Below are 25,302 nucleotides of genomic sequence, written 5' to 3' on the forward strand. Positions count from 1 at the left end.
CAAAAGTGACCGATATGCCTCACTTGTCATTACATAGAGCTCATCCCATATGAAGAATCTTTTCTTAAGTAAAGGGGTGGTGGTTGGGTGGTGTTCTCTTTATGGACGACAAAAAGTATAACCATAACAAGACAAATAATTTAACCTGTTTTGTATTCTGTGTGCGCATAATTCATTATTAAAAAGGCTTACGTTTTACAACACTTATGGAAGTTGATAGCAGTGTAATAAAGAGTTCATCATTTCAGTTTTTAAACAAATGACCTCGACCCATGACTAGAATAATTCGCTGAGTCCACTCGGTGTCATCACATCATACAAGCAATGTTGACCATACATTCATTTGCAAGGAACATTACTTTCTGCACTGAGCTTTACAAGCTTCTGATGACACATCCCATTGAAGGGAACATATCAGATATTGGTCTCAAACCACAGTATTAATTTTCTTTACACGTCAAACACTTGATCACATTGAACAGTATGTTCTTGTGTGGAAATGTGGAATAAACAGCACATTTGCTCTATGAATGAACGGTTTAAGGCTCAGTGGCGGAGAAATCATTATTAGCCCTTTGAATGAATGTTACGTGGCTCAGTGACGGAATAATTATGATTAGCCCTGTGAATGAACGGTACAAGGCGCAGTGACGGACAAATCATTATTAGCCCTGTGAATGAACGGTACATGGCTCATTGACTGACAAATCATTATTAGCCCTCTGAATGAACGGTACATGGCTCAGTATCAGACAAATCAGTATTAGCCCTGTGAATGAACGATACGTGGCTTAGCGACGGACAAATCATTATTAGCCCTGTGAACGAACGGTACATGGCTCAGTGACGGATAAATCGTTATCAGCTTTGTGAATAAATGGTACATGGTTCAGTGACGAACAAATCATTATTAGCCCTGTGAATGAACGGTACAAGGCTCAGTGACGGACAACTCATTATTAGCCCTGTGAATGAACGGTACGTGACTCAGCGACTGAAAAATCATTATTAGCCATGTGAATGAACGGTACATGGCTCAGTGACTAACAAATCATTATTAACCCTGTGAATGAACGTTGCATGACTCAGTGACGGACAAGTCATTATTAGCCCTGTGAATGAACGGTACATGGCTAAGTGACGGACAAATCATTATTAGCCCTGTGAATGAACGGTACATGGCTCAGTGACGGACAAATCGTTATCAGTTTTGTGAATAAATGGTACATGGTTCAGTGACGGACAAATCATTATTAACCCTGTGAATGAAGAGCATGTTAGCTCTATGAATGAACGGTACATGGTCTCAATGACGAACAAATTATTCCGCACAAATCGTATAACAAACAGCAGTAAGCTAGCATAGTTTATCGAATGAGCTAAATTAAGACATTCTCTCTTTTCAATCTGCATCAAATATCACCTTTTAAAAGTATTACAAGAAAAGCAAAATATACGTACACTATTTCTTGAAATAGTTGAAAGATACGTACACTGTATTTTGATAAAGTTGAAAAATTATTTATTCATCGCCAGCGCAGTCTCAAGAGACCATACGAATAGTGCCCTTGGAGTGTCTTCTGTCTCTGTGGTTGTGACATCGTCTGATGTGGCTGTACAGGCCTATGCGCGAGCGACAGTCCCTATTACAGTTGGTGCAGGAGTACTGGGAAGTCTGAGTTGCTGAGGTTGCTGCTGCGCTCTTCTTTCTCTCACGTTTCTCTGCCACCAGCTGGGCTCTCTTCACATCGACGAGTGCTATGCCCTTGCAGACCATCAATCTCCAGGTGCCTCGATCCTCGTCATGCACTTCCCATCCGCCGGGTGAAATGCCGCATGCCTTCATGTCCCTCTTGCACATGTTCTTGGACCGGTGTGAAGGGCGGTCGACTTTTTTTTGTGCCAGTAGCCAGTCAACCATATAGGGTATCTTTTGTCAGCCTCCCATCCTCCGTGTGTCGGACGTGTCCAAGCCACCGAAGGAGGCGTTTGCATCCGAGGAGTTTATTCTGTCTTGACAAGAACGACTGAGTTGCTCCATGAGGTAAATGCGTAGACCTGCACGTAGGTATCTTACTTGGAATTTGTTTTACTTGGGTGGTACTTTAATTAATAGTAGAACATTAATGTGTCAAATGTTAATGTAAACTCTCTAGAGACAAATGCAGAAAAAGAAAGTTACAAAACAATATCACAAAAATTATTTAGAGCAGCATGTTAGCTATATCAATATCTATAGTTTTGTTCTTTACTCAGAATTTAAGTAACTTAATCTTTGCATCATGATTTATGCAACTTTGTCTCTGACATCAGTATTTATGTAACTTTGTCTCTGACATTAGGATTTATGTAACTTAGTCTCTGACATCAGGATTTATGTAACTTAGTCTCTGATATCAGGATTTATGTAACTTAGTATCTGACATCAGGATTTATGTAACTTAGTCTCTGTCATCAGAATATTTGTAATCTAATCTCCTCTGTCTAAATGCATGTAACCTATTCTCACTTAAACTCTCCAAATCATCAGTATTTTCAGTTCTTTGATTTCACATCGCGAGTGATGCAAGAAGATTTAAGGACACCGTATATGCTGAAAACATAAAGTTTGCACAACAAGAACAATTGTTATTATTATTGTTCTCTAAAATACGAAATTTGGTTCCAATCTTCGACAATGCGTTCAAGTGTTATTTCATTGTTTGACTGCTCGGACGTTTACAAATTATGTCCTTATGAAATGCGTTTTAAACCTAATGAAAACTATGGTCAATGTCTCTCCCTAGAAACTCTCCATGCTCATCCTACGTTTACTCCAGTCCACCTTACGATTATTCAGCTTGATTACGATTACATCGGCCTTGGACACGCACTCTAGGACTGTAATGAGTTTTACATATATCAGGATGCGGATTTCGTCATGCTTTCTAGAGTTAACGGCCAATCGGCGGTTTGTGAGCGCCCCTAAAGACGTCAATAACCCGAGGATGATGATGGTCAAAAGGTCAATTACGTCAATGCCGCCTGCCATGGAGATGACGGTCAGAACACTACCAATAACGCCTCTAGCTTGTCACGGTTACTGACCCTGTTTCAGTTCTGAGAGGACTACTCCATGCAGATTTACTGAAAACATTAACGACATTTAACAAATATCGTACCCGTCGTTGTCCCGTAAGAACTACCGAAGATCAACCAGATCATCCTCATTGATATCGTCAACGTCATTTTCTAGGCCATTGCGGAGTTGGAAAGTTTCTGGCCTAGACACATGTAACTCGTTTTCGAGTCCACGTTGTTTAGCCCAAGCATCACACAAAGAAACGCGCGGTCAGTTCGCTCGCGCTTTTCAGTTATTGTGTTGCTTTCATCTCCTGGAGGATTTGCTGTTCACGGTAACAAATATGGTGCCACACCGCCGTAGCGGCAACCTGGTTGTTTGGCTCTTGACCAGGCTGAGGATGATCACTGCTGTCCAGCTGGGCATCCAGCGGGTTATACGGTCCGGAATACTCGTGTCCGTTATCCTTTAAACTGCTTCGGAGCCTTGGTATCTTTCTTATTACGCGACTGATGTTAAACGCGCCAGCTAAATTTCGCACATTACTCATATGGACACAGCTTAGCGCTTTGTGAAGAAGAATAAAGCCAATTTAACGTTAATAAATGTAATTCTAGAGAAATTTATGTCTATTATTTTAATATGCGGGGAGACTAGTGAGTGTGATTGTACAAATATGTGTAGACCCGAATATTTAACTGCTGCTCGTCTGGTATATTCTATACAATGGAAGGGGAGGGTAGTCATTTACACCTACAGCGGGACTAGATTTCTTTTTATGCCAACCTTTGGCTAGTCTCAGCGTAATAAAGTTATAAATGTTAATACCTTAATACACCTATCAAGCGACCGCTTCGGTGGCCTAGTGGTTAGAGCGTCCGTTTCGGATGCGGGAAGTCGTGGTTTCAATACCCGGCCGTGTCATACCAATGACTTATACAAATGATGCTAACAACTGCCTCGCTTGGCGTTCAGCGTTAAGAAGTTAGTGTTAGGACTGCTCGGCCTTGTGTCAGGACAATGTGACAGGGTGAGACAACATGTTACATGTCTGTGGTGTCATGCCCCAATGCTAGACATCACTATAAACTGCCACATTGCAGACATCGTAGCGATATGACTGAAAAATTGTTAAAGCTACGTTAAAAATCCAAATTACACACACACACACATACGGCGTATATATATATATATATATATATATATATATATATATATATATATATATATATATATATATATATATATATATATATATATATATATATATCTTTCCCCGTGATGTAGACTACCGTGCGTGTAAATCTTAAATTTACTTAGTTCAATTATTTTTTATAATAACCTGATATTTATTGTGAAAGCAAAATTAATTTCAATGTATGAGATAGTTTCACTAATAATAATAATAATAATATAATAACGCTATTTCGGATCAAGATTCTTAATTAGACCCGTTCTGTTTCGTTTCGTTCTGTCGTTATACCTTTTACCCTAATTTTCTCTTTGTTTTACATGTATGGCTAAGCTAAGATAGGTATTGTGTGTAATTAATTGACACAAAAGTCTTCGACACCAAGCTCGCACAAATATGATTCATGTAACTTTAACTGGAACCGAGATCGATGAACTATAAGAGAGATAGTTCGTTTGATAATTTAGCTGATTCCCCTTGACGCCAGAGTGCATCGACTGTTTTTGCATGGTTAAGTCCCCTTGACGCTAGGGTGACCCCATATACTACTGATAGTTCGTTTGATAATTTAGCTGATACCTCTTCCGTTGAAGTAGTTGCCCATACAGCAACCGTGACATCTACAGATATATGCATGCGACATCACATAGGTAAATGACTGTAAATTGGGCACGCAAATGACCAGTTATCAGATTTATCAAAGAAATATATGGCACCGTCACCGAACGGTAAAGTTCATACCATATACTAGAATACTAAATAATAGTAGTCACATAATTGGCATTAAACACGTTATGAAAAAAATCACATAAGTCTGATCATAATAATACGGTGGATGTGGCAAATTACACTGGACTACACATTTTTTAGTCTGCTTCAGAGATAAAATGTGTTATTTATTATGGATTTTGATGTGCTGAATTTAAACATGAAATACAAACAGCTGATTGGCCACTGTTTCCAAGATATTTAAGTTTTTACATTTTACGTATATCTATATTGTGTAGATAGTAGAGTTTTAATCATAAGTTTTAAACCTTGGTCTTTTCTTTTGCTTATGTTCGTTTTACATAATATCCTATCTGTCATGTTTATGTGACAATGTATTTTTAGTGATATGTTTCAACCAACGCTTTTGTATGCCTTGAGTAGGTTTCCACCAACTCCCTGTAGTTCTCCGCCTTGTTGTTTTCGAGAAAAGTTGTTGCCACTAACTGGAAGGCTTTCCATGCCGTCTTTTTTCTTGCCACGCAACGCACGGTCAAATGGATCATCACGATGTTCACGAATCTGAGGACCAGCAAGATGCCTTCCTTTATCTTCGCTTCACTTAACCTCGGACATTTTCAACGGTGGTACTTGAAAGCTGCTTGTGTTTTGTCTATGGCTTTGACAAAGGTTTTCATCAGACCCACCTTGATGAGCAAGGGTGGTAACAAAATCTTCCTTGATTAAACAAATGGTGGATGCTGAACACTTATCCTCCCAAACTCCAATGACTGTCGGTGTGGCCAATCTATCTTGATGTAGTGGGAATTTCTCATACGATTATATCCCATTCGCAGAGAAAACAGCAGTACATTGTGTATCCAGTCTGCAGTCCAACCAAAGTGTCTGTCTAAATGTGTAAATCAACGCCCTGACCAAAGTGCGTGTCTAAAGATATAAATCAAGGCCCTGACCAAAGTGCGTGTCTAAATATATAAATCAAGGCCCTGACCAAAGTGCGTGTCTAAAGATATAAATCAAGGCCCTGGCCAAAGTGCGTGTCTAAAGATATAAATCAAGGCCCTGACCAAAGTTCGTGTCTAAATGTATATATCAACGCCTGACAAATGTGCGTGTCTAAAGGTATAAATCAACGTCCTGACCAAAGTGTGCGTCTAAAGGTATAAATCAAGGCCCTGACCAAAGTGCGTGTCTAAAGATATAAATCAAGGCCCTGGCCAAAGTGCGTGTCTAAAGATATAAATCAAGGCCCTGACCAAAGTGCGTGTCTAAATGTATGTATCAACGTCCTGACCAAAGTGTGCGTCTAAAGGTATAAATATCCGCCCTGACCAAAGTGCGTGTCTAAAATAATCAATCAATGCCCTGACCAAAGTGCGTGTCTAATGGTATAAATAAACGCCTTGAAAAAAAGTGGGTGTCTAATGATATAAATCAACGCCCTGACCAAAGTGCGCGTCTAAAGGTATAAATCAACGCCCTGACCAAAGTCCGTGTTTAATGGTATAAATAAACGTCCTGACCAAAGTACGTAATTCAAGCAGGGAGCAACTCAAAATGGGATACTAACTGCCCTGTTTTATGCAACAGGTGCATGCAATATTCAAGCCCATTCTTATTTGTCATGCATGTCTCTATGGTTGTTGTGAAAACTGTGCATCAGGACGTAAAGCCTTGAAAAGACAACTTTCAGTTTGCTCAGAATTTGCGAATCTGAGAAGAAAATTACAAAACAGATGTGGGTTTATATATATATATATATATATATATATATATATATATATATATATATATATATATATATATATATATATATATATATATATATGTGTGTGTGTGTGTGTGTGCGTGTGTGTGTGTGTGTTTTGTGACAGGCGGAGATGATATAGCAGCCAGGAAATATTTTTAAATACATGAAACTAAACGAATCAGTTTGATTTGGCTACTGTTTTTAGAGAATATAATATATGTTGGATCTATTCATATTTTGTTTAAATATGCATTATCATGTCTAAATATTACGCGGAAAGTAGAGAAAATAAATATCAGAAGAAACTCAATGAATATGGACGTTTCGTTTCCTGTTAACTTTCTTTGTACGTTTTGTTGACAGACACAAAACTTACCACAGATACTCTCTTAAAGACGAGTTCAACTTCAAAATATAAAGACCCAGATCGGCCGTTGCATAAATGGCCAGCAGATATGGGCCCGTGCAGTTTGTTAGGCGTAATCACTAGAACAAACAACATATACATTGATCTTCATGCGCATTATGCTACGACGGATAAGGGTCATTGCTGCTTGCAGTTTGACTTTTAAAAAAAACATTTATATAAGCAGTATACTTCACTTGTGGGAAAATGTAAAACGACTTGATTCCGATCGATCGATAAAGCACTGAAAGAGAAAAGTAGTATTCGAACTCGAGACACCTGGTGTATTCGTCGATCATTCGGGCCACTGATATACACAAACTATGATAAATATTGTTTTATACTTGTAAAGAACATATATAAAATAGCAACGTTGCACAAAATCTATTATTTAATTATCTGTATAAGTTGTAAAGTTGAAACAGAAATCCGGGGTGGGATGTCAAAGGAAATAAATTAGTGTTTTTTTTAAAAAAATGAAATGTGCTAAATAAATAAATAAATAAATAAATAAATAAATAAATAAGCAAAATAGGTCAATAACACAAGTATAGGTCATATAACAAATTTTAAACATTTTGATACACAAAAATGATGATTATAATGTTTGGTCTCTGACTGTTTGAAATGATAGCGTATATATGGAATGGTCTACCCACAACCACGGAAACTGTAATTTTGACCTGTTGGATAGCTCTGCAAATATTTCCCGCGAACAGACAGGATTCAAGACAGCACTTGCAATTGTGGCAAGAGTCTACAAATGTCCAGTTAAGTTCAAATACCTTATGTACTAAGATATAAGTCGACTCAAACTGCAAATTGCACAGAACCGAATCTGCCGTCACATAATGCGTCGGTAGATTTAGGTTATTTTTTAAAATAATGAATGGCACAAACAAGACATACCCATATATGCCAGCGCTATTTGCAGCGGTATATCATGGTGTATATAGTTTGCATTTGGATATGCATGGACGTATAAGCGATCACAGACAGTACCCTTTATTGCCACAGTGCAAATATGGACAAACACCTTAGTCACGTCCACTTTTTAGAGATATGAATTTCATACTGTTATGCAGATTAGGATTTGGGCTTATAATAATTCATGCTCAAAATTTCATGCTTAAGAAAGTATTTTAAAATTGTTCTCGTAGCGAAAAGTGGACTAATTCCACTTAGTGACAATAAAGGGACGTGTGTGTGTGAGTGATTTGGATTTTTAACAATTTAACGATGTCTGCATTGTGACAGTTTATAGTTATGTCTAGCACAGGGGCATAATGCAGCACACATGCAGCATGATGTCCCACCCAGTCGCATTATCTTGACACAAGGCCGACCATCCTAACACTAGCCTCTTAATGCTGCGCGTCAAGCGAGGCAGCTGTTAGTATACATTTTTTTAAGTCTTTGGTTAGACTCGACCGGGGATCGAACCCACGACCTCTCGCATCCGAGGCGGACGCTCTAACCACTATGTCACCGGATCGGTCATGAAGGGATGCATTTTAGTAAATGTAACAGATGGCAGTCGATATCATAATACTTGACGATTGTATGACCTTCTTGTAAACGAGAGAGAGAAAGAGAGAGAGAAACAATACATTTTCAGGTATACTTATATATAGTGTGCGGATGAAAAAACAAAGATTTTAGCTTCCTTTTCTTTTTTTCAAGAACAGGAGAGCCACAATACAACAAATGATAGGTGCAGGGTACACTTGACTTGCGACCAAATAATTATTGATACAACATGTTCTGGCGAAAACATATGGAACTGTGTCTTAACGTGAGAATGCAAGTTTTTGTTATGGTTCATATATTTAAAAATAAAATCTTGATTCAATTATTCTTTAAAAGTTCAGATTTGAGCTTAACTTTTGAGATGCCGTAAAAATTTCACACCAACGCGTGTCTGGAATGCTTTTCACATTGTAAACATCACCTTCCATAATAAAGGCCTAACTACACGTTCAATCATTAAATATAGCAGGACTTATTTGATGATTTTATCGAGTGCGTGTGTTTGTGTGTGTGTGTGTGTGTAATTTCGGTTTTGTGTCTGTAATACATTATTACGTTTATTACCTCTTTTATAACCCTACTCACACGAGTCACACACCCACACCCAAGTTGAACCATATATTGAATAATACCGGATACAAAACGTGTTCCTGATAACAGCTAAGTGATATTTCATATATATTGTGGTCTTCCTTATGCTTGAACTTAAGCACTGGTCTCCATAATGCTGATAATGAACATACTGAATTTAAGTAGACCATGTATCTTGTATATTTTAATTATTGCCATGAGTATTGGAACCATGCAATTAAAGCATATAAATGTTGTTTACTTACAAAAATAATAAGAAGATGGATATTTGTATATTTTGAATGATTATGTTTTACGTACTATACCTATTGATATTACATTGATGCATGTTCACTTTGCATGAGGTTACGATAGTGTAGTTAAGTTTTTGTTATTTGGTCATGTGTTCTCGGCTTGATTTGTGTATGGTTGTGCCAGTAAAATGGTTGCTGTTTGGTCCAGTGGCATCAGCCTTGTTGTTTTGGGGTTGTACCAGTGTTGTAAAATGAATGCCATTTGCGTCATTATTCATGCTTGTGTCTTATACTGTTATATTTTACATACTGTACATTTCACCATCGAGCATAGTAGCTGTACTTAGGTAGCAAACCGACCATGTGTCATTAGTAACACATACACTGTACTTATATTAAAGGAACCCTTATAAAAGAGCAAAGTGATGACAGTAATGCCACAAATCTTAGAAAAAGCTACGAAAAGTAGGCAAAATCCAGTGGGTGAAAAAATCAATTAATAAGAGTTCAAAAAAATACAAGTCCTCTCTGAACAAAAAAAGTTGAAAACATCTGCAAATTATTGATTTTGAATGTCATTGATCATTACTAGAACCTTTAAACAAACACAGTTAGGTAGCAGTGGACTCTGTTGCTACTAATGAACATATAATTTGGAGTTTGATTTCCCTACTTCAGAGACTAAAATCTTTAAAGCTACACCCTCATTAACAACACAAAGCATGCTTAAGTAACCACAATTTAAATAAAGTTTTTGAAGAATATCATAGAAAAACGACTCTCATTTCATAATACACAAGTTTTATGATCTCTTAAATGTTATTAAGATTCAAATGACGTTTACCTTTAAATAAAGATGGATAGTTGAGTTCTTTACTTTGCATAAATGCATTTACTAATGACTATTTTAATTTGTACATCCTTAGCTGGAGTTTCTAAACATTTACGATCTGCACTTGTATTATACACTCTCATATGCTCCAATTATAAAATACAACATCTGTTTAATTGTTATTTGCGGGTTTGACGATTTAAAGAAAAAAAGTCAGGGAATCTTCACAATTTTATTTTTAAAAATATATTTTTAAGAAGCTGGTTCCGGTAAGAACGTCGATTGAAAAACGAAGAGTACCATATGCTGGATCGTTAATATTATTTCCTAAATTTTGTGATAGGAGTATATGCAGATACACAGACTATGAATGCTTTAGTTAATCCATTTTCCATTTTTCACAATACAGCGATAACAATTCCCATCTCACGAATTTTACATCAGACAAAATGTATTGTAAAAATACGTTTCCTCCATAACAACGATAACGCGCAAAATTGTGTACACATTTTCCTAAAATATTTACTCGTCTTCCTCTTTTATGTATAACTCAATATTATGTACATCGATGTTGCATAGCTGAAACAACTGTGAAGAAATCAGTATTGTAGTATTGCTAAACACATGTGACATGGTCAACCAATCAGAAATCAGAATAATTTGCATTAAAGTAATACCATCATCTTTATAAGCGATATAAACAAATCGATATTATTTTACTTATCATCGCTAATCGTTTAACACAGCTACAATGTTTTACTTTTCTTTAGTTTCCTTTTTTGTTATATGTTATGCATATAACTGGTAACTTCCCTGTCGATGTTCATAACTATTTTATGTCGATATATTTTAATTCCGTCTACAACCACACATAGCAGACTTAAATAAAGTTTCCCGATTTCAAAGAATGCTAAATGGAGACCAAATATATGACACGTGCGTCTAATATCGTTACCAATAATAGGTAATGAAGCACGGTAGCCCATTTCATAGAAATTAACAGTTGTGACATTCTACGTTAAAAGAACGTCGCTCCTTTCCATGCACCCACTCTGAAATAAATAGTGCTTGTCTTCCAATCCATAATACATATCGACCGAGCAGTTACGTTGCAAGTCCCAATACCACCGTTTATAATGAACTTCAGTATCATTTTAATCTAACTAAAGTTTCGAAATAAGGAAATGATTTGTTAAAAAGGCTACCTGAAACCGTTCTTTATGTATATATATATATATATATATATATATATATATATATATATATATATATATATATATATATATATATATATATATATATATATAATCAAAATGTTAGATTTAAACGACGTTCAAATATTTAGTTTAGAAATACTACGTGACACCTTTTAATTCAGTCAATTCTGTTCTTTTTCGTGAGTTCTTCAAAAGTAGTGATGTTATACATTCGACTATTTCCGTTAGTGACTAATCTAATCTGTTAGTGACTAATCTAATAACAACAACAGTCGCACTTTACCCACAAATTGATTAGATAGGGAATGAAGATAGGCACGTCACCTATTTTAAGAAAAAAGTTTGCATTAGAAAAACAATAAGACTAGGATGAATATTGGTGATCTGCTGCATCGCTTGACTATCTTGAAGAGCGAACCTGGACTGAATACCATCCGACATGGCGTGGTGTTGGCTTCGTATGTACAACGGTGATGTCATCAAATCTTGTGTTCAAGCATTCGACTGAAATCGGTTGACCCATTCATGTCGCCGATCATCATCGGATTATTTCATAAAAGTGTGAACAAATGGCAAGGTTTCTCAGTGTGAGGGAGAAATTATATAGATGATAATGTGATGAAATGTCTATATTATATGTTTCAATGGAGCCCAACGAAGTATTGGTCTTATATTTTTCAAGAGTCCATATGATTCAGATGGCATATACGACTTTAAGTATGTAACGGCGGTATTGGGACTTTAAATGAATGCTTCAGCCACATAGTTGATATTCGTTAAAAATCCGCTTGGCAGATGTCTACCGAGAGAGAACATCTGCGCTTGTTTACCGAAGACCAAATTACTGCTTAGGGAAATTAAAAGCAAGCCTGTATGCGCATGTACATAGAGAGTCGTGTAGAAACAGAATTATCAAATGCCCCAACTGCAGAGAACCACACCACCCCAGAGCATCTGAATGCCTCTATACTATCAAAGAAAATCAAATAACTAACCTCATTAATGACAAACATTTGACGTGTCAGGCAGCAACAAAAAACAAAACAAAACAACAAAAAAAAAAAACAACAAAAAATAACACAACAAAAACAAACAATTTATAGCAGCAACACAACTTCTATCAAATTGGAACAAAGGAAGTCACCTAACCTTTCAACTCCAATAACAACCAAACAAAATCCACCTCCACAAAAAGTAATCCGCCCCAAACTGTACAAAAATCTGAAACCAAATCAGCAGGAATAAAAACAGGAAAAAATCAAGGCCATAATAATACCAAAAATACCAGTCATACACCCCCTACCAAAGTTATCAAAACATCATCACATCGCGGATGTGGATTGAACTATTCAAAGAGATAATTAAATCTAACAGCACCAGACCACCAAATTAGAAAACATGATAGAACACCTAAACTCATGTGTTACCGAACATTATCATGCTAAACTCAAAATTACTTCTCCGCCCACCATCATAACCACAACCACCACCAATCTCAATGGATAACACAACTAAAAAGAACCTTACTATCTGGCAATGGAATTGCAGGAGCATATCCAAAAACTTACCTGAACTAATGCACAAAATCATTAATGCAATCAATAAACCTGACATAACCTGCCTCCAGGAAACACACTTACCAGAGAATCCGAAACATATACCGAAAATCTCCGGATACTCACCAGGCACGTGCAAAAGTCGTAGCAATGGGGAAAAGGGAGCAGGACTTGCAATATTTATAATTGATTCCCTGCCCTACTCTGAAACATTAACAATCACAAACCCAATATACATAAATAACATAATTGAAAATCAAACTGTATTAGCCAACATTGGATCGAATAATATAATAATAACTGATATATATGACCCCGGGGGCAATAACAACCCAATCAACTTAGAATCTTATTGACCAATCTCCACTAAATAGTCTAGAAACCAAATCATTTGCGGCGAATTCAATGCTCACAATGAACTATGGGTAGAACGTAGATGAGATAAAAGAGTCAAATCAGTTGAAGAATGGATTCCTGAATCATACCTAACCATACTCAATGATGGGTATAAAACTCGACTTAATCCTGAGGATGGCTTCCTCTCAACAATCGATCTTACTATATGCACCCCCACACTAGCCCAAGATACAAACTGGCGGGTTGATCAAGATAACACATTAGGTAATGACCATTTCCCCATCATGCTGACCTACCTTCTAATCATTTCTCGGCCATGAGCAGCAATACCAATCGCACTGGGAACTTCCAAGAACACAGACAGAAAGCTGAAACCACACTTCCTAACCTCTTTAAAGACCTAGGGTTCAAGAAATCAGATTTAAATACCGAAATCACCCTATACGAATGAAAAATTTCGCTAGGGTCTAAAAAATAAACATCACCTGGGAAAGATCAAATTGGATATATCATATACAAAAATCTTCCAAACAACATTACAATAACCATTATAAAACTGCTCAGTCAAATGTGGCGAAGTGAAAAACTACCACTCAGATGGAAACAAGCAATTGTCATCCCAATCTCTAAACCAGGTAAAGACCCTAATAATATTAACTCGTATCATTCCATTTCCCTCACTAATAACATATGTAAAATGATGGAAACAATATTAGCCAACAGATTAAAACACCACCTAGAAAGTAACAAACTCCCATCAGAAAACCAATAAGGCTTCCGTAACAGGCGCTCTATCACAGATCAACTTTTAAGACTAGAAGCGGATATCAAACTTGCTTTCAACTCGGCAAAAAACAGGCAGACAACTTATAGCTGTCTTCCGTGACCTTGAAAAAAGAGTTTGATCTTGTCTGGACCAAAGGATTGATTGTAAAACTCAACCACTTCGGAATTACAGGACGCATATTTAACTGGATCGAAAACTTCCTAACAGGTCGCAGAATAATCACCAGAGTAGGAAACACAACCTCCAAAGATTACCCCATTGAAAACGGTACCCCGCAAGGGAGTGTACTCATTCCTACGCTATTTAGCTTCATGATTAACGACCTCGACCTCAACCTAGCGACAAAACGGATTAACATTTCCCAATTCGCTGATAACAGCAGTATCTGGAGGGCAGGAAATCCTGCTAGCAGTCAAGTAGTCAAAGAAATCCAGAAAAGTCTAGATAACATAGGAAGATGGGCGGATAAATGAAGTTTTAATATCTCGCATGAAAAACGATAGCAATAATCTTCTCCCCTAAACGCAATAACCAGATAATTTACACCAACTTCTATATTCAAAACCAATTAATCAAATATACTAAGGCAGTAAAATTCCTAGGTATGTTCTTCGATAAGCATCTATCTTGGAAACAACAGATTGAACAACTAATTCAAAATTGCAATAAAAATATTAATCTCTTAAGAAATCTTAAAGGGACAACATGAGGATCCAATCAAGAAACCCTATTAACCATCTATATATCCGTTATAAGGTTGAAGCTAGATTATGGATGTCAACTTTACAACTCAGCGAGTAAAAGTAAGAAGACATGAAATGCTCATCCGATACTCTAATCGATTAACAAATCACCCCGACTCGCATGCTACAAACGTAACCATTAGCAAATGCAACAAACCGTTTAGTTGCAAGCTAGTTCCTAACCCACCCGGTGGCAAACAAATCCTAGAAGTCAGGGAAAAGCTGCCGACACTTGCTCTACAAGAAGAGTACACTCACTCTCCTGATCCCGCCCTTTGGACAAACCCTATCCCTCGGATCAACACTAGAGTCACCAATTATGGAAACTAATTGGAACAAGAATCTAAATTCAAAACTATCGTAGCAATGGAAATACAAAACACCTACTCTGGCTTCGTCAAACGGTTTCACTGACGGATCCAAAACCACCGAACCCACCAGAATATCAGCTGCAGTGATTATTCCCGAATTCAACATACAAATGGGATCCAGATTACCAGACCACTGCTCTACTTTCACCACAGAGTTCTGGGCAATAATATAGTCATTAAAATGGATTAAAGACCAAAAAGTTCCAAAAGCAGTTATCATCACTGTCTCAGTGTAATAGAAGCCATAAAATCTCACAGCACCAACTCAAGAGAACAATTCTTAGCTAGAGCTTTCTATATGCTTAAGGAATTAACCACAGCGGATCAATGATTTGAATTCATGTGAATACCCTCGCATATAGGAATCCCTGGTAATGCGTTAGCCGACAAAGTCGCGAAAAACATGTTAGGGAACCCTAACCCTGCCTCACTCAGATGTAACATAACATAAGCCAAAATCATAACAAGAAACTATATTAACCAGAAATGGCAGGAGCACTGGAACTCCACTACCAAAGGCATGATACTTTACTCCATTATAAAAGAAACCAACAGGACCACCAAATCTCTCAAAGATAACAGCCTGGACCAAAAATTATAGAACGCATCGTAACCGGAAACAAATATTAGCAGGAAGTTTTGGCAAACATCTAGGACCCAAGCCTGCTAATATCAATTGCTATCACTGCAAAACCATTGAAGACCTGCCACATATATTCAATAGCTGCTCAAAATATCAGGAAGCTAGAATGGAATTTCAGAAAGCTTAAAACAAAATTAGATCCCCTACCACTTACCCAGAGTTCCTTAAAAATAACAACCTCAACATAAATATGACCAACCAAAACGTACTTAAATTCCTAGACACATCTGAGCTAAAAGAAAAAAAAAATATAAAACACACCTAAAATCATAAAAAATCAACCAGACCTCACTTAAAAACAAATTTCCTCTAGCAGATGGGCACCTTTGACAGGTCCTGGGGGACCTGAGTACTCAGCAAGTGTGTCCCTTCCAGCTTAAAAATAACAACTTGTAAAACATAGATAACCCACCCAAATACTCTCTAAAACCAGATAAATATACATAGACAGAAGGGCGCTTTTTATACATCCATAGGGACCTCAGTACTCAGCAAAGTTTCCCTTGCTCTTAAATCCCAAACATATCCTTAAAAAATGAACAAAAATAATATTTTAAAAAATTATTCTTGTCTGCTCTCTTTTTAGCCCTAACATGAAGGACATTCAAAGCAATACTGCGGCCTAATTCTGTGATACAGACCATAGTAACACTAGAGCAGCACATACCTTTCAATCCAATGCAACCTAGCTCATCTTTAGAACAATTTCAGGCACAAGAACCAAAACTCAAAATTCGTTCAAGTACATATATTTAGACCAGTACCCTGGAATGAGCGGACTCCCGGCTGTAGATGGTCGCCTGTCTTCCTGGTAACTACCTCCCTTGTCGCAGTCGGACACAAATAAGCGTACAACGCGCACATGAAACACCTAACATAAATAAAAGCAAAAATATATGAATAAGAGGGTGGTACTGTGGTGTCAGAATCCTTACACAGTTCTACCAAGAGGCCTACAAGAACTACCCAGTTCAGCAGCTAGCAGACGCAGCTAACTACTATTTTACACTACACAGATACCATTTCTCCAAAAAAATACCTGAGAGGAAACAGGACTGTGGAGAAATGTAAAGAAGCATAAGAAAAACGGTGAACTTCTGCTAAAAAAGCTCTTCTAAGGGCTACCAATACTGTCTCTTATCCAGGGAACCAGTTTGGATTGGTATCCCGTTTCGATAAGACTATTATGTACACTTACTTGATCGGTCAATCCATCGGTTCAAAATTCAAACTTTTATGACCTAACAGACACCAAACATTTTATATTCGCTCAGACATATTAGTTATTAAAAATTTGTAGGGCATCTACAACATATACTATGTACTAGAATTTTTACGATTGTTAGGACGTAGGAAAATTTTACAATTTGTTTTGATTTGACCCAATCGTACAGGTAGGTAACACATTATTGACAATTGTTATTGTCCGTTAGTACAACTAGACTAAATTTTATTGTCCGTTAGTACAACTAGACTAAATTTGACTAAGTACGGGCTGGCGTTCTTGGGAGTGCACGACTTCCATGGCTAGCTTGCCGATTTCCTGCCCTCTTGCCTCTCTTGGACATCGTATAACGGCGGAGATTTCCACCCGTCTAAAGCTAAGTGTCCCCGTGTGACATCATCGTTGCGACCAATCGCAACGGGCGTTACTTACTGCTTGGGTCGATACCTAGTACAGAAAATACGGACTGAAATCAACTCATTGTTAACATGAATATGTGTTGGACCCATTCCCACTCATGCAAGCCATTCATTCATGTCGTTAGAGACATATAGTCCTACGACCTGACGGCTAAATTAGCAGTTATCCTTGTTCGTTATCTATGGTTTGTAATTTAGAATGTTATAAAAATAATTTAAGTTAATAACTTTGCCCACCCACCCCTCTCAAAAAAAAAAATTGTTTTACGTTTTTACTATGCCCGAAGAGTTACTGCAATAGTTCGAACTACATAAAGTAAACATTCTAATATTTATTAAATCAGAAATCACCAGATGAAAGCAATCGGAAACTACTGACGCAAAAAGGGCGTACTGCACTGGTATAAAAAGAACAGGATACACTAAGTACTTGAAATTCCACTTCGGGTAGTTGATTCACGTGTTAAAATCAAGCGCTTCAACAATAGATTTTAGCTGTTGACAGAAAGCAAGGACAAAGCAGCAAAGGACATTATTATCAGCATGAACATGCTTCTGGTATATCCGGGTATTCTAGGATCCACGAAGAAGATACTACTGCTTCTGCTGCTGCTACTACTACTACTACTACTACTAATACTACTACTACTAATAATACTAAGTATTAGTAGTAGTAGTAGTAGTAGTAGTAATAGTGGAAGGATCAAGAAAACAACACACTTTTTGTCTTAATAATGAAAACAAGACAGCAGTTTCGAGAATTATAAGCAAATCTAAAGATCTGCCTGAAACAAGCAACTTTGGAGCCAGTTTCAAACAAAAACTATCGAAACGCATTGAGTATCACAATTGCAAATAAAACCAATACACGTATAAGAATATATCAATCAGATGAGGAAACGCAAACGCCACACCATTATCTTGTGTGAGGTCACATGTGACATATAATTCAGTTGTATTGTATTACTAGATTTATGAATTATCGTGGCAGTGTTGTCGTGTGATAAATAATGCAGTGGTTGGTGATCTGACAATAATTCTAGTACGGAGGAAGATATATTATCATTCAGCTGTACATCCAGCTTGTGCACGCAATACACTGTATCAACATTCTCTTCTAATTCTGGTAGCTTTTGTGTTGAACTAAGCTGATATGCGAGGCACTATCAACGCATTTCAGACATTCCACGTACGCCAATATTTAATAAACACGATTACTTTAATTTCTCATGTTTTCTTGTACAGGCTCGAAATAGAAAGGAATAAACCGGGCTATAATATTGCAATCTAATTTGCACAGATTTAAACATCTTTAAGTGAAAATATTTACTCCTAGAGTAACGTAAATATCAGACCGTATTCCCGAATACTTGGTCGCTGGCGATGTGTGTTTATAGAGCTTAACAGTACGTCAATAACTTCCTGATATTTGGTTCAGAACATAAGCTACGCTGCAAAAGTTGGAGATACACCATTGGCAAAACCCGCGTCCTAAAGCATATATATACCATGAGTTAAATATATAAATGATGCATGTGTTGCAAAATCTCCCATAAGGCAAACAAAGCGAAGGCTACGGCATAAGGCATGGTGGAATCATTAAATTCCGATGTCATATTTCTCCAATATAAACCTCACTCCTTTAAAAAATTAATGACCTCAATTTGAGCCTTATCACAGGAAGGATCGCAAGGAACACGCGCTGTTCAATTAGTGACCTCATATTACATTTTGTAGAGCACATCCGGATCTTCTCTACCACATCTGAGAGGCATGTTAAATGAGACAGCGGTAGTGATTGTTCATATTGGCAAGTGTTGGTATGACTAATCACCCAGTTGGTAGTACCTATATTTCAAGATTAGTTTGTGAACTGGAGATAGATGTACATTGTGAAGTGTCGAATTCTGAATTGCAGCCAACTTTAAAGTTGAATGCATTTAGCATTAAAACTGTATCGCATTTAAGCCAGTAGAGTCTTTGTGATGGGTCACTTCGAATAATTTTCGTTCATCTCCCCCATGTCAGTTTAAACTTCAAAGGGGCAGCATTCCAAGTCAGTGACGTTGACCGGGGTATTTTAACACCGTCCTTAGAAAGTAATCATTTGAGTAACCAACCCTAACCAATTGGTAGGAACCTATGTCCATCTGTCATTTTTCCCAAAGAAAATTGTTACGCACTGTCATTCACAGATTCCGAGCAGTCTAAACCTGATGAAAGGAATTATTTGTTTGGGAAAAATTAGGGACTGCTGCCTATGATTGAGCAGAATAAATTAGGTCGTACACTGTAGAGCAATCATATTTTAAAGTGACGAACTTAGTCGAAATTCCTTAGTCTGAACATTTCCTGGAAGAGGAAACTTAGTTGACTGCGGGGAACTTAAAGAGAATAGTACTTTCCTCGTGAAACAAGACAGGGACTAGATTGTCGTCTTGTAAAAAGAAAGACATGTTTTAGTGCTAGGACGCACAAATTTTGAAAGAGAACAGCAATAAGGTACACAATTTTAGTTTCACGTAATATTATATTATTTGATTGTTTGTTTTATGCAAATAGGTTTGCTATGACTAGGTTTCCATATTATGTATCCTTTATTCAATTTTATGAAAATGTGATGATGCTAGAGTTGTTATGTAATTCATTTTCATTCAATTTAATGGGAAGTGTTGATCCTAGAATTGTTATGCAATTTTTCTTTTAATTATACAGTTATTAGTTCATTGGTAGAATTTATTGCATGCGATCCAAATGTTCATATGTGTAGGATTTCATAAGGTTATATGAAATAACTTCCTTTGTTAGAACGTTACAGACTATCATGAGTTAACGATAATAACCCAATTATATCTGATTTTGTAATCTTTGAATAATCTTGTAGGTTAAAGATTGATGTGTGTTACAATTTGTGAACTTCATGCAATAGTAATCGCACATATAGTAGCATGTATATGAACACGGTAATATTCGATTGACGTTCACGTGGTAATTTAAGACCTGCGAGGTTAATGTCCTACCGTACTAAGTCATAATTTACGCAGTATGTGGACACAACATGCTCTGAATAACGTAAGTGAATTGTATGTACCTCAAGAGAGTGGGGTATACAGAATTATGGGATAATTTTATTCTTTTAGGAACAGCTTTTTGAGAGAAAAACGAGACAGTCTGAAGACATAAGTCGGAGGGAATAAAGGACGAGGTCAGAATAAAAGGACCAGTAAAACCACGAAAGGGTAAAACATAGAGCTTAGGAAGGATAACTAGGAGACGTTGATAAACGGTCCAGACAGGAAGGTGATGCAAATCGGTCGTGGACATTGCGCTCTTTTCACCTCTCGTTATGATGGTGAAATAAATCCATATTAGACACACCTGTTAAATTCTATTGATATAATCTAACTTGAATTGGAGTTGCCGTTACTAATTTGTTCTAATTAAATTTGTTATCTTCTTGTCAAAGGAGGATCGTATTGTTCTATTTCCCCCAGTATACTCGCACAAGTCTCTGTCGAAATTCCATTATTCTTTTATCATGGTGCTCGAAATATAATATCGAGGGAGGTCATCCTCTAGATAACGCCAGCCAAATCCAATTAACCACCTCTCTTACTAAGGGTAACGTTACATACATTTTGGCGTATTAATAATAATAATAATAATAATAATAATGAGGACTTTGTATAGCGCCTAATCTTTAGAAGCTCTAAGCGCTTTACAACATTAGACAACACCTATAAGATAATTAAAAATACATATAATGATATGATTACAAAAACAAACACCATAAAATGACAAAACATTATAAAATAAAATATGCTGAGATTATTTAACATTATTAGGTCTTTAAGTTTGTTCTTGCAGTCGAAAAAAGTAAGTTTTGAGAGCCCTCTTGAATGAGACCACTGTGTCTTTGCGTCTAAATTCAGTGGGCAATTCATTCCACGTTGCTGGGCCCTGGTATACAAAAGAATGCTGTCCATATGACTTTGTTTTCGTAGTGGAAATAATGAGTATACGAATGTCAGATGAGGAGCGTACATATCATGCTGGTGTGTACACATAGGTGAGGTCGGATAGGTATGTTGGACTAGAGTCCGACAGTGAAACGTAGCACAGAGAACAAATTGTGTGTTTGATTCTGGATCGAATGGATAGCCAGTGTAGGGTACAGAGCAGCGGAGAGGTGTGCTCTGATCATGGTGCTCGAAATATGATCCGAGAAGATATGTTTTGAACTTTTTCAAATTTCTGGAGTAGATATTGAGATGAACCAGACAGAATTGAGTTACAATAGTCCAGTCTTGAAAGTACTAATGAACACACAAGTGTTTTAGTGGCATCAGCTGAATGATATTTGCGAATTGAGTTGATGCGTCTCAGCTCAAGATATACAGCCTTGCATATGTTCGTTGATGCAATGTGAAAGTACTGTCCAGAGTAACACCTAGGTTTCGTACTGATTGTGTGAATTTAATGTTGGTGTTGCTGATATTTATTGTTTGAGGTAAAGCATGTGAATGAGAAAGTCTTTGTGTTTTGATCAGAATGGCCTCAGTTTTATCATCATTCACCTGCAGCTTGTTACATGTCATCCATGATTTCACATCCGAAATGCACCTCTCTACATCTTGGATGGTAGCATCAACTTTAGTTGGGCGCCTAGATTTGTATATTTGGGTGTCATCAGCGGACAATTGGTGAGACACTTGATGATGAGCTATGATACTCGAGAGCGGCTGAGTGTATAAAATGAAGAGAACGGGCCGAAGAACTGACCCCTGTGAAACACCACAATACAGATCTACTAAGCTGGAGTGTATTTCATTTGCAGACACAAATTGTGTCATGTTGACTAAGTAGGACTTGAACCACAGCAAGGCTGTATCATGAATGCCAAATACATGCTGGAGACGGTGAAGTAATATATCATGGTCTATTGTGTCAAATGCTGCAGACAAATCAAGGAGAACGAGGACTATAATCTTTCCGCTATCCAAAGCAGAGAGAATGTCATTAACTACTTTCAGAAGAGTAATTTCAGTATTGTGGCAAGGGCGATATGCAGATTGTACATTGCTAAAAAGACTGTTTGAATTTAGATGCGATACAAGCTATGATAGAACAACCTTTTTTTAAGATTTTTTTATGTATTGGGAGAATAGAAACTGGGCGGTAGTTCTTTAAATCGTTATGGTCTAGTGTTGGTTTCTTCAGCAGAGGCTTTACAATAGCAGTTTTGAAAAATGATGGGAATTCCCCAGATGAGAGAGAGGTATTAATAACATCAGATTGTGAAGGCAATACTGGATCTAAGCTCTCAAGCAGCAGTGATGTTGGAATTGGATCAAGTTCACGTGACTTTGGTGCACTCTTCATCAGGATTGTATGTACGAGATCCATAGAGACAGGTTCAAATGCTGCTAATGGTTGCCTCTCAAATTATGTATCCCAACTGTACGGTGACGACGAGTCGATTGAAATTCTGGTGTCAAGCTTATCTCTAATGGTTTGTACTTTGTGATGGAAGAAATTTGCAAACATGTCCGGAAGGTCGACTGGAGAGAAGGTAGATGGAAGTGGTATAGCTATTTATGAAATGTACAAGCAGATGTACGTGTACACCATCATGTTGGACGATGCTCGTAAATTTGAGAAGTACCACCCATAATTAGAAGTAGAAATGTCCAAAACATAATTGGGCTCTATCAAAAGCAGATAATAAAGACGATTCACCACATTATAACCCATTTAATTTCTCCCTCAAACTGAGAAACCCTGCCCATTTCCCACGTATAAGAAATAATCTGACAATGATTGGCGATATTAGTGGATCATCCGATTTCAGTCAAAAGCATGAACACAAGGTTTGATGACGTTCATAAGTAGTTTGAACACAAGATTTGATAACGTTCATAAGGAGCTTGAACACAAGATTTGATAACGTTCAGAAGGAGGTTGAACACAAGATTTGATAACGTTCAGAAGGAGGTTGAACACAATATTTGATGACGTTCATAAGGAGGTTGAACACAATATTTGATAACGTTCATAAGGAGCCACTACCACGATTGCCTTTCAAGATATTCCAGCGATCACCAATGTTCACCCTAGTCTTACTGTGTTTCTACTGCATGCTTTTTCTTCTCAGATCAGCCTTAAAATTGCGGACTTTCCTCTCTTCGTTCCCTCTCTAATCAATTTGTGCGCCGCGTGCGAGTGTTGCAGTTATTAGATTAGTCACTAACGGAATTAGTCAAATGTATCACATCACTGCTTTTGGAGCACTGCCTGGAAAGAGCGGAACTGACTGATTTAAGAGTTGGCACTTCGCCTTTCGAAATTGAATATTTGAACGTCGTTGAATCTAAAATTGTTATATTTTGCAAAAGGGTTTCAAATAGCATTTTTAACAATCAATTCCTTTTTTCCAAACTTTAGTTAGATTACGATAATGCTGAAGTTTATTATAAACGGCGGCACTGGGGCTTTAAGCATAGCTGCTTGGTTAAACTATATTGCGGATTGAAAGACAAAACTAGTTTACGCTGTTTGTTCCCGAAGTGTTGCATGGAAAGGAGCGTCTGTCATATTACGAACAATGGGGTAACTGTTATTTTTTGATAAATGGGCTACCGAGAGGTGTTATAGGTAACGATATTAGAAACATTTGTTTCATACATTTGGCTTCATTAGCATGCTTTGAAACTTGGCAACTTTATATAAGTCTGCTTCTTTTTGGCTGTTGACTGAACTAAAATACATTGACATAACAATTCTTATGAATAGAGGCAGGACATGTATCCGTTACATACAGACAGGGTAACAAACAAGCAATCTTAAGAAACGTTTACTACCTGTAGCTGGGCTGTGGACAGTTCTAGCATCATCTGTGTTAAACAAGTATGCATTTTTAACTGGTGATGATTAGTAACCTCTTATCAGTTTCTTTATATCGTCTAATAAGATGATGCTATTACGTTAATGCAAATTATTTGAATTCTGATTGGTTGTACATGTCACACGTGCACAGCAATAATACAACGTATTGATTTTCTTCCTCACAATGAATTCAGATAGGCAATGTCGATATTTTATTTAAGATCTTGAGAAAACACTAGTGCAAAATATGACGATTGGTAAATTTTATTTAATAAATGGTATTAACTTTGCTACAAATAATTTGTTTCTATACATTAGACATGGTAATTTTAATATGCAAGCAGACAGGTCTAAGTCACAATTTGTCTTAGAGATAGAAGTCCCAATTTAACACACATGTATATGCCCCAGTTTATCATACATGTATACGTCAAAATTAACATACTGGTATACTTCCCAATTTATCATATATATTATAGTTAGGGAGTGGTACCTTCTTCACAATTGAAATCAATTCGCACAATTTCAAGTAAACATTATTCAGTGAGATGAAACCTTTCAAAGCCAAATTATACTAGAGTGTGGACAAAGCAATAGAAAGAAACAGGTTCCAATCCTTTGGAATCAAACTATGATGCACTTTCTAGTTTTTTGACAGTTTTAATTTTGTAATGTGCCAGTCCAGGACAATATGAGGTAAAATATTTAAAATATGCAATAACTTCTTTTCTTCTGTGGCCGAACCGTGTTATCTCTTGAAATAATAACTGCATGT

Source organism: Sinohyriopsis cumingii, chromosome 8, assembly GCF_028554795.1.
Source record: "Sinohyriopsis cumingii isolate HCF-2022 chromosome 8, ASM2855479v2, whole genome shotgun sequence".
In the NCBI taxonomy this organism is placed as follows: Eukaryota; Metazoa; Mollusca; class Bivalvia; order Unionida; family Unionidae; genus Sinohyriopsis; species Sinohyriopsis cumingii.